Below are 14,851 nucleotides of genomic sequence, written 5' to 3' on the forward strand. Positions count from 1 at the left end.
GAAATTATTTGAAGAGAAAAAGAAGATGAAAGAAGATTAAAAGAGGAAAGAAGAAGAAAAAGAGAAAAAGTTGGAAGGACAAAAGAAAGAAGAAGAAAAGGAAGAAAGAGAAAAGAAAGAAAGAGAAGAGAAGGAAGAAGAAGAGAGAAAATCAAAGGAGGCAACAGAGAAGAAACAAGTGGAAGATGAGGTGAAAGCATCTAGCTTATCCTCTCCTATATCTCTTGCTAACCTCACAACTGATGATAATGATCAATCTAACATGATCTTGATGCAGGGGACTCCCCTTAATATCATAAACTCATAATAGAAACAAAGAAACAATAGTAAATGTGAGAACAAAATATGAACTTCTTATTATTTCCACAAATGTAGAACTACAAAATTCTTAATTATGATATGCTAACCCAAATGGGCACCTTCATTACAATAATCTGCAAGATAGTGTTGTGAACTATCACCTAGAGCTGCCCTATAAAATCTTCGAGCCTTTCTTAAATAGGCAATTTTCTGCTTCTCGAGAAGGTTCTAGATGCTTAAACTTAATACCTAGGGCTGACAAACCCTAACAATACACACAAAGTTAGCCAAATATATCTTTGACAAATTATTTTAAAAACTTTGGTAGCCCAACTTTTGAAGGCCATAACTCACAAACTATTGCTCTAATTGGCTATTATAACCACTTTTCAAAAACACCACCTCCTAAACTACAAGCTTAGAATGGCACTAGGGCCCCTCCATCGAGTTTTTGGACCTTATCTGGGCACTCTAAGGCCTCCAGCAGTGAGCCTAAAGATTTTTCTACAATTTTTTCCACCAAAAATTTGCAATAACTTCTCTGATACTAATGCTTGAGCAATGATATTTTTATGGTAGGCTTACGACTCTAAAATGAACCTTCCTATAGAAAATGAGAACATTCTAAGTTCATATGACAAACTTACAAAAAATAGTAAGTTCCCATAAATAGTAACCATCCTGTCTACTAGTCCTTATTAAAATAGAAAAGACTAAAAATAAAATGTTTTTGGGTGATACAAGATTGCTCTTACACCGAGGATGCTCCTACATCAGACACCTAAGGTAATTCGAGAAGTGACCTCGTCATGTCTCAAGTGTTCAAATATTCTTCATAAGTTCTATTTCTAGTACTTTTTCCAATACAACTATCTAGTATCTCCTTAATCTCCTTGGTAGCCGAACTAGCTGTTGGAATGCTCCACTACACTTTTGTAACTTCATCTCCATCACCACTTTCATAATACTCTATCAAATTTAAATATTAAATATTGGTGAAATATTCAATTCAATAGGCAACTCCACTTCATACGCATTTCCAAAATCATGCCTCTTCACTACTTAGATAGTCCAAACTTCTTCATCTTTAGCTTATTATATGTACCTACTAGAAAATGCTCCTTTCTCAAATGAACCATGAGTTCATCTTTAATCTAAAATTCCTTATATCTCCTTTTACATCTACCTTAGCCTTATACTATGTATTCATCTTTACAATGTGCTTCCTCACCTCCTCATGGATTTTCTTCAAATGTTCAGCAAAATCTTCTACTTCAACACTACTTAACTCTCCCTTATCCAACTTCCTCAATTCAGAAACATTTCTAGGACTACTCCCATACATAATTTGAATGGTGATTTACCAATAATCCTATTGATAGAATAATTATATGCAAATTCCACCTATGGAAAAATCATATCCCATCCTTTTGGTTTATCTCCAACCAAGTATCTCAATTTTTTTTCTAAATTATGATTCATAGCTTTTTTTGTCCATCAATCTATGGATGATGTGATGAGTTGAACATCAAATCTATCTTCAACTTCTTCCACAATGTATGCCAAAAATATCCAACAAATTTGGTATCTCTATCTGAAACTATACTCTTTGGAAAACCATGCAATCTCACCACTTCTTTGAAGCATAACTTTGCTACATGAACAACATCACTAGACTTCTTGCAAGGAATAAAATGTGCCATCTTTGAGAACTTGTCAGCCACCACAAAAATAGAATCATGCTCATGCTATGTCCTCGGTAATCCAAGAACAAAATCCATGCTAACATTCTTGTATGCCTTCTCTAGTTCAGGTAATGGCTAATACAACCTTGTATTCTATTTCACTCCTTTCACCATCTGACATACTTGGCAACTTTCAATTTTTCTTAACTATTCAAATATTTCAAAGCTTGATGATCAATATACAAAACAAACTCCTTGGGAAGAAGATAATGTCTCCACTTCTTTAGTGCTTGAACTATGGCATAATATTCCTAATCATAAAAAAAATATTTTCTTTTTGTATCATTCAAATTCTCACTGAATAAGAAATAAGTCTAGCTTCTTGGCTCAAAATAGCTCCTATTGTAGTACCACTAGCATCACAATCTACTTGAAACACCTTTTTAAAATCTAGAAGTGCTAAAATAGGTTTCTTAGTAACTTTTTGTTTCAACATATTGAAACTCTTAATTGCTCCTATAGTCTATTTAAACTCTTTCCTATCTCCTCTCATTGTTTCACTCAACGGTGCACAAATACTACTAAAACTTCTTATGAACTTTCTATAAAATGTAGCAAGTCCATGAAAAGATCTTACCTCTGTCAGACTCCTTGGGGTAGACCATTCAAGGATAGCCTTCATTTTCTCTGGGTCCATTTTCAGACCTTCTCCTAAGACTACAAATCCTAGGTACACCAACTCCTTTACAAAACTGCACTTCTTCAAGTTTATCAACAAATTTTCTTTCCTCAATTTTTCAAACACCTTGTGAATATGAATCAAATGCTCCTCGGATCTCTTACTAAAGATCAATATATTATCTACATAAACAATGACAAACTTACCTAGAAACTCCTTCAGTACCTCATTCATGAACCTCATGAAAGTAAATCTCCCCACTTGTAAATTTCAACAAATTAGTCTTCATCTTGTCCTTCCAACTGTCATAGTTGGCCCCTTCAAATCTAGGACTATCTTTTCTAAAAATATTTGTCATTGATCTCCAAAAGCTATTAAGCTTATCCTTCAAGGACCTAATGCTCTGATACTAATTGTTATTATATATAGTCCACCAATATAACTGGGGAAGGGGGGGTGAATTAGTTGTCCAAGTAATTTTACAATTATCAATGTTATTTAAATTTAACCACATGAGCAATATAATTACAAACCACAACAAGATACTCATGCACAACAATCCTTGATCAGAAGGAAAATCCTAGTGGGGATGGTACCCACAAGATGATGTACTAATATAAATATTCCTTGTTATAGAATGGACCCTATTAGGAGTCTATAACAACATTTAGTACATAGTAGTCCCTATTAGGAGACCTTGAATCCCTATTAGGAGATTCCAACCCTGTTAGGAGTTGTGCCAATCATGTTAGGAGATATGGAAGATAGTTGGACCTATTGCAAAGACAACTTCAAGGGAAAGGCCAATGAACCCACTATCCAAATGATCTTTGTATTATTCCTTGTAGAATAATAGAAATGAATTATACTTCCTTCCTCTTTCTCTATCCTTTCAACCAGACTTTTTCTCCTTCTAATCTTGTAACTAGATCACAAAACTCGCATCCAATAATCCCTTGGATTGCTTACTCGCATTCAATAAATACTCTGCTCCTTTTTGCAGTTTGCACTCAATAAAATACTTGATACACTTTACAAATAAGGAAAACATATTTCCTTTATACCATATCTTCAAAATAATTCCTTGAGTTAGGTTTGAGGCTTTCACAATTAATTATAATAAGATAATTAATTAATTCACAATTATAATAGTATTTTCAGCTCACAATATATACAAAAATTCATACATGTGAATTCAAGACCTATACACTTGCTGACATCACCATTAGACTATCCTCTATCATTGGCTGACCATGCATCACCAAATTATATCATTGTTAAAGGATATAATGCAAACATTAGAAACTTATTCTTAGGTACTCTGTCTCTATATTTCTCTTTGTAAATAAGGTACAACTTCCATACATCTTTGACTTAGACTTTGCTCATGTAGCCTTGTCATTAGGACACCATACTAAACATGTCCATAAACATGCATCACTAGAAAATTAAAACCTTGTCGATACAACTAAGATCTATGTTTGCTACTTAGCTAGTCTTCATAGACTTACTGCTATGTTGACATCAATGACAAATTCAATCATGAATGCAACATGTCAATACTCTCCAATGCTTATGATACTCCCCCAATGTAGTATCATTAGGATTCATGCTAAAATATTCATAAGTTTGATAGAGGACATTAAATTCAAAAAGAAATTGATCAAGATCCTTAGAAGCCTTTCCACAAAAATTTGGAAAATTGGCAAGTTATATATTTTTTATAAGAGGTTCATTGTCCCCCCAATTTATATCTATTAGATACCAAAATATCTTATCAAGAGGTGGATTGTCTCCATTGTGATCACCCATGTTTACTTTGTGATTATTTCCAAGTTGTTCTTGATTTCTTTGTGAATATTCACTTCAATATTGTTATCAAATATATATTCTTCCTGGTATTCCTTATTCAATAAGTCATTGTTTTCTTCCCCCAAATTTTTTCTAAGGGGTAGATAGCATCCTAATTAATCTCTAGTTGATTTTTTTTGTCTCATAACACTATTTTAGCACAAAATCCTTATAAATACTAGTAAGCTAAATGGGTAAGGTCCTTTAAACTATTCATATGGTTAATCCCCAACAATGATGCCAAAAATGATGTGAAAAGTTGTTATTTTGTCAATTTTCATCATTCAATTTCTTATTCAAATATTTACGAAGGTGTATAGAAGGTTTTCTTCTATAAGGATCATTCAACGAAACTTCACTAATTGGGGGTTTTTGTACTATAAATAATGGTTAACTTGTATTATCAAACTAATTGAGAGTAATTAGGAACTTCCCTAACTAAGCTTCTAAGTTTTAATTTACTCCTATTACAAAACCTAAAAGAGATTCCTAATATGTTTCTGTCCTATTTATCAATCTAAAGCAACAACAAAGTTTCTATCTAATCTGTTAAAAACTTTTCTGAAAATAAATGATGTTAACAAATGAGGAAAATTCTTATAATTAATATAGAACAAATAGTCCAATTCTAAACAGTTTTTATCAACTCTACTATATCTTTACCTATTGAAAATTATCCATTTAAATATTGTTCCTATTTTAACATTGCTCCATACTTAAACAAAGAAGAAAACTATTTATGTTAAACATAATAACAAGCTATCTTAAAATGTTGTAACATAATCTACCTTATCATCAGAATACATTTGAGTAGAACAATTCCTATTTCTAATGCATCCAAGGCATGAATACGGTCCAAAATGATTTCCTCCACTATCAAAGCTTTAATGCTAAGTCTTAAATCAAGTCTTTACTTACAACTATGAAATTCTAAAATAAGTCCCAAACTAACTTCCTAAACTATTGAATTTTTGACTAAACTCCTAAAAACTATTGCAACTTGTATATATGAAAGTAAAGTAATGGTGGTTCTGTTACAAAAAAACTAGGAGTAGAATATATAGCATTCTTTATTAAAAAAGAAAAATAGTCAATCTATATGTATAGGATTGACTAGAGCAAAAGAGGATAAAACTATGAGTTTTATTTGGTAGAAAAATCCATCAACTATGTACCAGTCAGTCATAAAAATGTTTGTTCATACTTAAGTTGACTGGTCATTTTCTTTAGTTTTGTCATGCAGTTCTCGAGTTGACGTGAGCACCTAGTGTATATAGCTTGATCCTTCCCAAATATCTTCACCTAAAAATCTGCAAGCATCTTGGACATGGTGAAGTGTATAAAAATATCACAGTTTTACATATCTAATTTAGTTTGACTAAGGAAAAATATACATTTATCAACTGAATATTAACATTAATGCATTAGTTCAAAATTCACTCTAAAATTCAATAAAATTAGTATAAATACATGTAATTCATATTATTTACGCACATTAACTTTAACAAGATGTCTTTTTGTTTATTTAAAATAAGAAAAAATAATGTATTACATGATGCTCATCACCAAGCCTACGACTAGCCTCCTCTTCTATTGTCTCAATCCTTCCAAAATATGACCTAGGGCACACACTTTTTTGGAGTAGTATGAAGGGATTCTTTCCGTGATAATTCAATGGTTTTTAGGGTCCTCAATGTAGTTTTGTTCATCATTCCAAAAATGATCTCTTCAAACCTTGTTTAAAGGGCTAGTAGGACTAGTACACAATTAGGTCTCCTACTTGGGTTTTTGTCCTATAACTCTCCAAATTTCTTAATGAAGTGCAAAACTAATATTGATCTAGATACCATTTTCATAGTGCTACAATGTCATCTTGGTTTTGGGTCACCAAGTCCTTTGCACAGTAAAATACCAAAATGTCCTTATTTTTAAGGGTTTCCAAACCATAGTCTTGAGGGTCATTTCGAAACTAATCAAAATGAAATATTCCAACCTTTTCACTATACATAAATATGCTTAATTTTATTCCCTATCCATCCATGAACTTTAATTTTCCAACTCAAGTCCATCTATCATTCCTTTTAACCTCTATTTTGCTAACTAATTGCCTAGCCGAGTACCTTATACTCACCTAGGGCTTCTTCTTAAGAATAAAAAACCTTTACAAAATGGCAGCAAATTGATTATGTACATAGTTTATAGAGTTTTTTTCTTAATTCCAAAGGGCGATGAGAGTTTGACTATTGGAAATCAAGATAGAGCCATTTGTTTGTTGTCTACTCCTTTTAGGAAAATGAACAGTCAATTTTGAATAAATTTATAAAAACCTATCAAAATCTATAAAAAGAAACTAATTTACTATGTAATGATATATTTAAAATACTCTATCCAAATATGTTGAATAGAGATCCAAATTAATCAAGTGTTATGCGGATCTTGGGCTTCAAAAGAGAATTGAGATAATATGCTTGTATTTGTTATTCACTTCAAACTTTGAATCTGTACACAATGAGTACCAACCCCTCTCCTGGGCATGAGATATAACCCTCCTAAATCTATGGCAACCAAGTATATGAAATTCCAATATAAAATCAACAAGTTGCTTGGTTTTTTCATTTGTTCTCAATGTTGTCAGGTGCAACTTTTCAAGATGCCAAGTTACCATGAGTAACTTTTTACAACTTTGTAGTTTGACTACTCCTAGACTCCTAACCACTCCAAATGAAGCAATTTTGGTATAAAACTATCATCTAAAAAAAATTCACAACTTTTTTGGTGCAAGTCAATGTTTGGTCATCGTTTAACTAACTTGGACCTTTACAAACAATTTGTGCATTTGTGCCATCATATTTACACTTCTTAACTCCAACTCCTCACACACTTAACCACCTATTGACAAAGACCTATTAAAACCCTTGGAACTTTATATTTAGTCCTTATTCCCTAGTGGTTGGCTAGAACCACCTATGAGAAATTTTCTTAGGACCTTATCTAGGATCTTAGGTGCTCCTACACCATTCTCCCCCTGCAACAAAAGACTAAGTGACCTCTAAAGGAAACATGTCCATGTTAATACTAAGATTCCTAAAATTAGCTTATGCTACCCAAGTGGTCTATATAGTAGGTTGATTTTTTGATGCAGCAAAAATTTGAGGATACCCCTATTGGAGGTAATCTAGATTCCTGTAAATAAACACACAACACAAATGCAAGATCTAATACCAAATACAACTCTTCATTCATATAAAAATCATTTACATGCAATATACCTAACTATAAGGCCTTCTAGGTTAGGGCCAAATAAAAGAAAAATTTACAAAAATAGTTCTGCAAGATCCCTTAAGATCCAACTCAATTCTAATCCCAACTAGTCCAGATCAACACCCTGGCAGAAAAACCTCAAGGAAATATCAAATTGTTCTTGCAAGCCCACCAAGAAATCTCCTAGTTCACCAAGCCTTAGCTACTATCCCTTCTCAAAATTTTCATCTACACGTCATCCTCTTCTCCAAGGTGATTGACTATCTCATAATCTAATTCACTCCTCCAAAAAATGAATGATTAAAGATTCCATAGGTCCTCTTACTTATACCCAACTAAGCCATAGTTTGACTTATCCCATTACAAATTAAAATAAACCCTTACATTAAATTTTTGCATAATAGAAAAGTTGGATGCAACACAAATTAAATACCCATACACAAATTAAATACCAAAAGTCATCCCACAAACAACTTGGGCACTACAAAAACTAGGATGAAACTAAGCATCAGAGATAACCATGCCGAGTGTCAACATTCCACCATACATAATTTAGTTCCTATATTGACCAAGCACTAGTATGTGTTGAGTCCTTTAGAAGCAACCAAGCCCCTTCATTGACTACAACCTCCAACTCCAAGGTCAAACCACACCAACATGTAGGATTGCTAGCCAACCAAGGATGCTCCTACATTAGACAACCTAGGTTCAAAAAGATGTTTTCAATAGTTGGACAGAGAAATTTTGGGATTAACAACATAAATCCCAAATTGGTTCTTCACATACATATCCTCTAAGTCCTCAACTTGTACACTCTTTTCCTTGAATTTCTTTGGCTTCTTCACATCCATCCTCAATTTTCTATAGCTCTTCTTTCCGTGCTGATCTCTAACCCTCTCAAAATCCTTCAACACACCTCAGTTGCCAATACTCAAGTTCCTCCTAGTGAGATCTTCATTTTTCAAAGGAATTAAGGAATGCTTCCTACCACCTTTCACAATTCAAAACATGTTCTTGACACAATCATGCACAACCTTGCAATCATACTTCCAAGGTCTACCAAGAAACACATGACAACTATTCATGTCCATAATATCACACAACACTTGATCCTTATACAACCCAATCTATAAATAAACAAGGCATTGCTCCCTCGATTCCAAAACATGGTCACATTGCAACTAGCCAATATTATAAGGATACAAATGTCTTACTCTTCTCAAACCAAGTTTCTAAACCATCTTCTCAACAACAAGGTTGTAATTACTACCACCATCCATAATCACATTGTAAACTTTACTACTAAACTTACAACAAGTCCTAAATAAATTAGTCATTTGACAAGATTCCAATGCCCTTTGACCAACTAGTACTCGTCAAGCTATCAAAATCTCTCCTTGCTTAGGTTTACTGCCATGTCCTTTAACCTCATTCATAGTAACATCTCTCCTACCATGAGGACATTCAAAATATCTATGCCTTGCTTCACCATATTTGTAGCAAGTACCTTAAACTCACTTCTACTTGTCCCTTTCTTCTGATCAACAAGTTTTGGCTCACCTTCAACACTCAATTTAGCTTTCACTAAGCTATCCTACTTATCCTTGCCTCTAGAATTACCTTGAATTTTCCTCTTTAACTTATCTTCTTCCTTTAGGGCATACTGATAAGAATCCTCAACTGAATCAATCTTCAACATGCCAACCTCATCTTGGATATTGAATCTTAAACCATTAACATATTAGGTTGCCTTCTCCTTTGACAATTTTTTATGCCTAGGCTGAATAGTCAACTTGTAGAACTCCTTGGTATAATATTTCATAGTCATCTTTTTGTTTCAAATTCTATAACCTCTTGAAAAACTCAAATTCATAATCAGAAAGAATGAACTTAGCCTTCAACTTAGTTACCATCAACCTCCATCTAGTGATCTTCATTTCAGCTTTCTCCTCTCTGTCTCTTTGTAGTTCTTTCCACCAAAGACCAACATGTTATTTCAACATAGTCTTTGCCAACCTTACTCTAAGTAGATCCTCAATACCCTTAAACTAAAGTAGTCTTCTAATTCACCAATCTAATCAATCAATTATTTAGGAGTCAAAGTACATGAGAAATTAGAAACCCCCATCTTATAATTAAACTTTAACTGAGATCCACCTCTAGCAAATTGACTAGCCCTATTTCACATAGGTCTCTCCACATGATTAGTTTTTTCCTCATCACTCAATCCAATAACTTTAAAGTCTTCAAAAACCTCTTCATAACCATATTTAGTACTTGCATACCTAAGTACACCACCTAAAGCACTCATAATTTCAGCAATCATGTCACTCTTCATCCATGCCATCTTCTCAGAGAACCTAGCTTCCACAATATCATAGAGATCATCAATTGCCCTAGGGTCCAATATTCTTGGAGGAATCTTCCAAGTTTTTTGTAAACCCTCTACAAAAATTCCACAACTCTAGAAGATCAATTAGCTCCACAAGATCAACCTTCTCTTCTAGCCTTCACCCAAATCCTAGTACAAATAGCCTCAACTTTGGCACTTAGTCTACAAGCTCAAGAAAAACTAAGCTTTGATACCACCTGATGCAACAAGAATCCAAGGGTACCCCTATTGGAGGTAATCCAAATCCCTACAAATAAATATATTACAGAAACAAAACACAAATGCAAGATTTGATACTAAATGCAACTCTTTATTCATATAACAATTTTTTACATGCAATATGCCCAACTATAAGACCTTCTGGTTTAGGGCCAAATACAAAAGGAAATTACAAAGATAGTTTTGCAAGATCCCTTAAGATCCAACTCAATCCTAATCCTAGCTAGTCTAGATATACATTGTAGCAGAAAAACCTCAAGGAAATCTCAACTTGTGCTCATAAGCCAACCAAGAAATCTCTTGGTTTACAAAGCATCATCTACTAGCCCTTCTAAAAAATTTCTCCTACACTTCATCCTCTTCTCGAAGCTAGATGACTATCTAATAATTTGATTCACTCCTCCAAAAAATGAATGACTAAAGACTCCATAAGACCCCTTACTTATATCCAACTAAGCCACATGTTGGCTAAACCCATTACAAATTAAAATAAACCCTTACATTAAATGTTTGTATAAGCCACAAGTTGGATGCAACACAAATTAAAGGCCAAAATTTGGCCCACAGACAACTTGGGCACCACAGAGACCAAAACCAAATTGAGTGTTAGAGAAAACCATGCTGAATATCAACATTCCACCAAACATAACTAAGTTCCTTTACTAACCGAGCACCAATATGTTTTGAGTCCTTTAAAAGAAACTAAGTCCTCCAAATCCAATGTTAGACCACACCAACATGTAGGATTGATAGCTAACCAAGGATGCTCTTGGATCATGTTTCCACTTGACAAGGTGCTCCATGTAAACTTTTTGCCTAGTTTTATTTTTCACCCTTGATTCAAGTATCCTCTTAGCTTGTGGTTTGATTTGAACAAGTATACTAATATCTCTAACTTCTTTATCAACCTCTAAATTATTATTGTCGTCTATCATTTTAGGACCTTTGTATTTGACTATATTTTGCACATTAAAGATAGGAGAGATAGCCAACTCCTTTGGCAAGTCTATTTTGCAAGCATCTAGGCCATACTTAACCAAGACCTTACATGGTCCTCTCCTCCTCATTTGAAGTTTACTTGGTACTTCCTTCTTCAATCTAGATTTTTTTAAGTGTACTAATACCTAATCTCCAACTTCAAACTTTATATCTTTTCTCCTTTCATATACCTTGCTCTTCAACTTATGATTTGATTTCATTAGGGTATTTTTAACTTGCTAATTCACCTCTCTCATGGATTGGGAAAAAGAATCAACATGCCCACTAATTTCTTCATGTTCCTTTAGCTCTCCGAGTTCACAAATCCCCCTTGGATGAAGGCCATAGACAACTTGGAATGGACTTTTTCTAGTGGTTATGTTTGTACTGTTATTATAAGAGAATTTAGCTAATGGAAGTACTTGGTCCCATGATTGACCTAAGAAGATTTCCAAGCACTCAATTTATCACCTCTATTTATCCATCAGTATGGGGATGGTAGGCTGAACTATGTGTCAAGTTTGTGCCTAATCTCTTCCATAATGTCTTCAAAAAGTATCCCATGAATTTAACATCTTTGTATAATACAATATTGATTGGTAGATCATGAATTCTGACAACTACTTTAAAGAAATGGCGATCTATATAATTGGCATCATGTGTTATTTATATGGCATGAAGTCACTCATCTTGCTAAATCTATCCACTACTACAAACACACTATCAAAACTAGTCCTTGTTCTTGGAAAATTGTTGTGGTTTTCACAATGCATGCCCCATTTCTCCTTAGAAATGGGGACCCCCCAAGAATTTTTATTTTCTTCTTAGACCCCTAATCCAGGGTCTAAGTTTTTTAGGGTTCTACCTAGTGTCTAAGCCTAGTTTGGCCCTCTGCCTAAAAAATTTAGTAGTTAGAAATTGGAGAATTTGGGAGAAAAGTGAACTTTGGTAGTATAGGTGCACACTATCACACATAGCACAGGTAGTGCACCCTTCAAAGTGTGTGACTATAGTAAGTGTATTAGTGTGGGAATGCTTTCCTTTGGAAGTGCACACCTGCATGGGTGCGCACATCCAAAGGTGTGCTCCATCCTAGGCCTATAAAAGCTTGGGACCCCTCCCCTTACTTCATTTTCATTTCTTGATCTTTGGTGAGTGTACCTCCACATCCATAGAGGTGTTCCAATATTTATAACCTACACCTACACACACAAAACATCTAAGGGAAAAGGTGCACACCTTGTGCACCTATCCAAGGTCCACAAGGTGCCCACTTCTTTTTTCACAAATATTAATGAAACTAAAAAACAAATAGTAATCACCTTATTGAAAGGTGCACATGTGCGCACCTATCCAAGTTGTCCACATGTGCACCTTTCAAAGAAAAATTTTTCTCCTAAATATTGTAAGGGTGCATACATAGTGCACTCCACAAGGTGTACTATGTGTGCACCTTTTTTAAACACTTAAAGGAATTTTTTTCACTATAAGGGTGTGCACATAGCGCACTCCATTAGTTCACTATGTGTGCACCCTTAATGATTTAAGTTTTTCCTTAGGAGTAAGGTGCACCTAGCACACCCTCAAGGTGTGTAAGGTGCACCAAGTTTTGTCTATCAGAGGCAAATAATGGATATTTTAGCTATTTTATAGTAGTTTTAGGTTATGGGTTTGATTTTTTCTTAACTAATGTTTGTTTATTATTGTATTTTCCACCTTTCAGGTTAATGTATGTCTATTTTGAGTAGATAAAATGGTTTCCTCCTTGTCTTTCCTCACTTCAAAGATTGTTCCAAAATTGGTGGTTTTTAAGTTTCAAGGTGTCCAGCCTAAATCATGCTTCTAAGATGCACATTTAGAGATTTAGGACACTAAGATGGGTCATATTTACTGGAATGCATTCTTCATTCTATAAAACAAACCAAATGAGAGGTCTAAATGGTGTCTACACTTATAGGATTAGGGTTAGTAAATATAGCTTCACACCCAGTTTTAGTACAATCTTTTGAGTTGATCGTGGCCTTGACTGAGAATTATGTTTCAGAAGAAAGGGTGGTCAAAAGCATAACTAGAGATATCATTCTTGATCTAAGACCTAATAATACAGAGAAAGTATTTCATCTTCCAAGGGGAGATCAGTATATAAGATTGACATACCATCAAGCAAAAAGGTGGTATAGAGATCATGAACAAGAAGCCACAAAAATTATTCAATCTTCATATCTCAATGATAGAACATCTTTGGGAAGAAAATCTGGGAAACTAGATATGACAAGAGGTTATATGAAGGATGATATCAGACATTCCATAGTGATCCTAAGAAAAATCATGGGATTACTAGCAGTAGGACACTTAAACATATGAATGGTATACTTCGTTGAAACCATTAGAATGAAAAAGATGCCAATCAATTAGGCCACAATTCTTAGTGAGAATTTAGATGAACAACTAGTGGCAGTAAAAAATGATCTAAGGTTTTATATGCCACATTATTTGGTGTATTTGTTATTAATAAGAACTACATATTACCCAAGATTTTTTAAGAGGGAAAATTTTCAAGATGTGGATGCATGGCCTTAGGTGGTATACCCCTAGCTAGTGAAGAAAAAGCTCTTAGATCACAGTAAAGAATATAGAGTAGTGAATGATGCTTTCATTTTTGCAATCATCTAGCTCATTGAGGGAGACTATGCAAAAAAGGATGTTAGAAGAGGTAGTAGCAAAAATTATAGAAATAGGTTCCTACTACATCCAATTTATGACATTCACCTACTTAAGGGTAGTAGGTACAACTATAAATCCTAAGAAGCTCCCTAGGTATCCATGTGATACACTCATATTACTAGAGATTGCATGACAACTCTCATCTACATATGATAGAGTAAGGAAGTAGGACAAGAAGACCTAGGTATAGCCCATCACCATAGGTCCATTTAGTGTTAAGAAAAAGTAGGATATTGCAACTTTTGAGTTAGAATGGGATTACTATCCCTTGGAGGATTATAACTCCCCTTGTGCATGTTTTGAAAATATTGGTAGAGTTCAGTTCTTGGTAGGAAAACAATTTAAACATGAAGATGCTATAGAGGGTCACTAGATGAATGCAATAGATGACTATGAGATCTGAATAATGGATTATTATAGGATGACTCATTATTTGATAGGTAGTGCCTTGAAAATAAAGGTCCCATAAAAGGTTTTTCAACAAGACACTTCAAATGTTTTGGATCCTTTATATAATCAAGATAAGATATGCGATCAACCAATCATGAATGTTGAAATTGATAGAGAAGAAAATGAAGATATCAATCACAGGGCAAGGCATATCATCTAGCTAACCAAGGAATGGATTAAGACACCATTCAAGCTAGATCTAGTTCCACAAATAGTAGTTTTCCAAGCTACATCCCACCTAATAAAAGGTAGAAGAGGAAAGGTTATAGTACCAACATTCACAACTCAATCTCCAATTAGGATAGAGATGGT

This window comes from Cupressus sempervirens, chromosome 10 (genome assembly GCF_028749045.1).
Source record: "Cupressus sempervirens isolate cs-2001-9-10 chromosome 10, ASM2874904v1, whole genome shotgun sequence".
NCBI classification, from domain to species: Eukaryota; Viridiplantae; Streptophyta; class Pinopsida; order Cupressales; family Cupressaceae; genus Cupressus; species Cupressus sempervirens.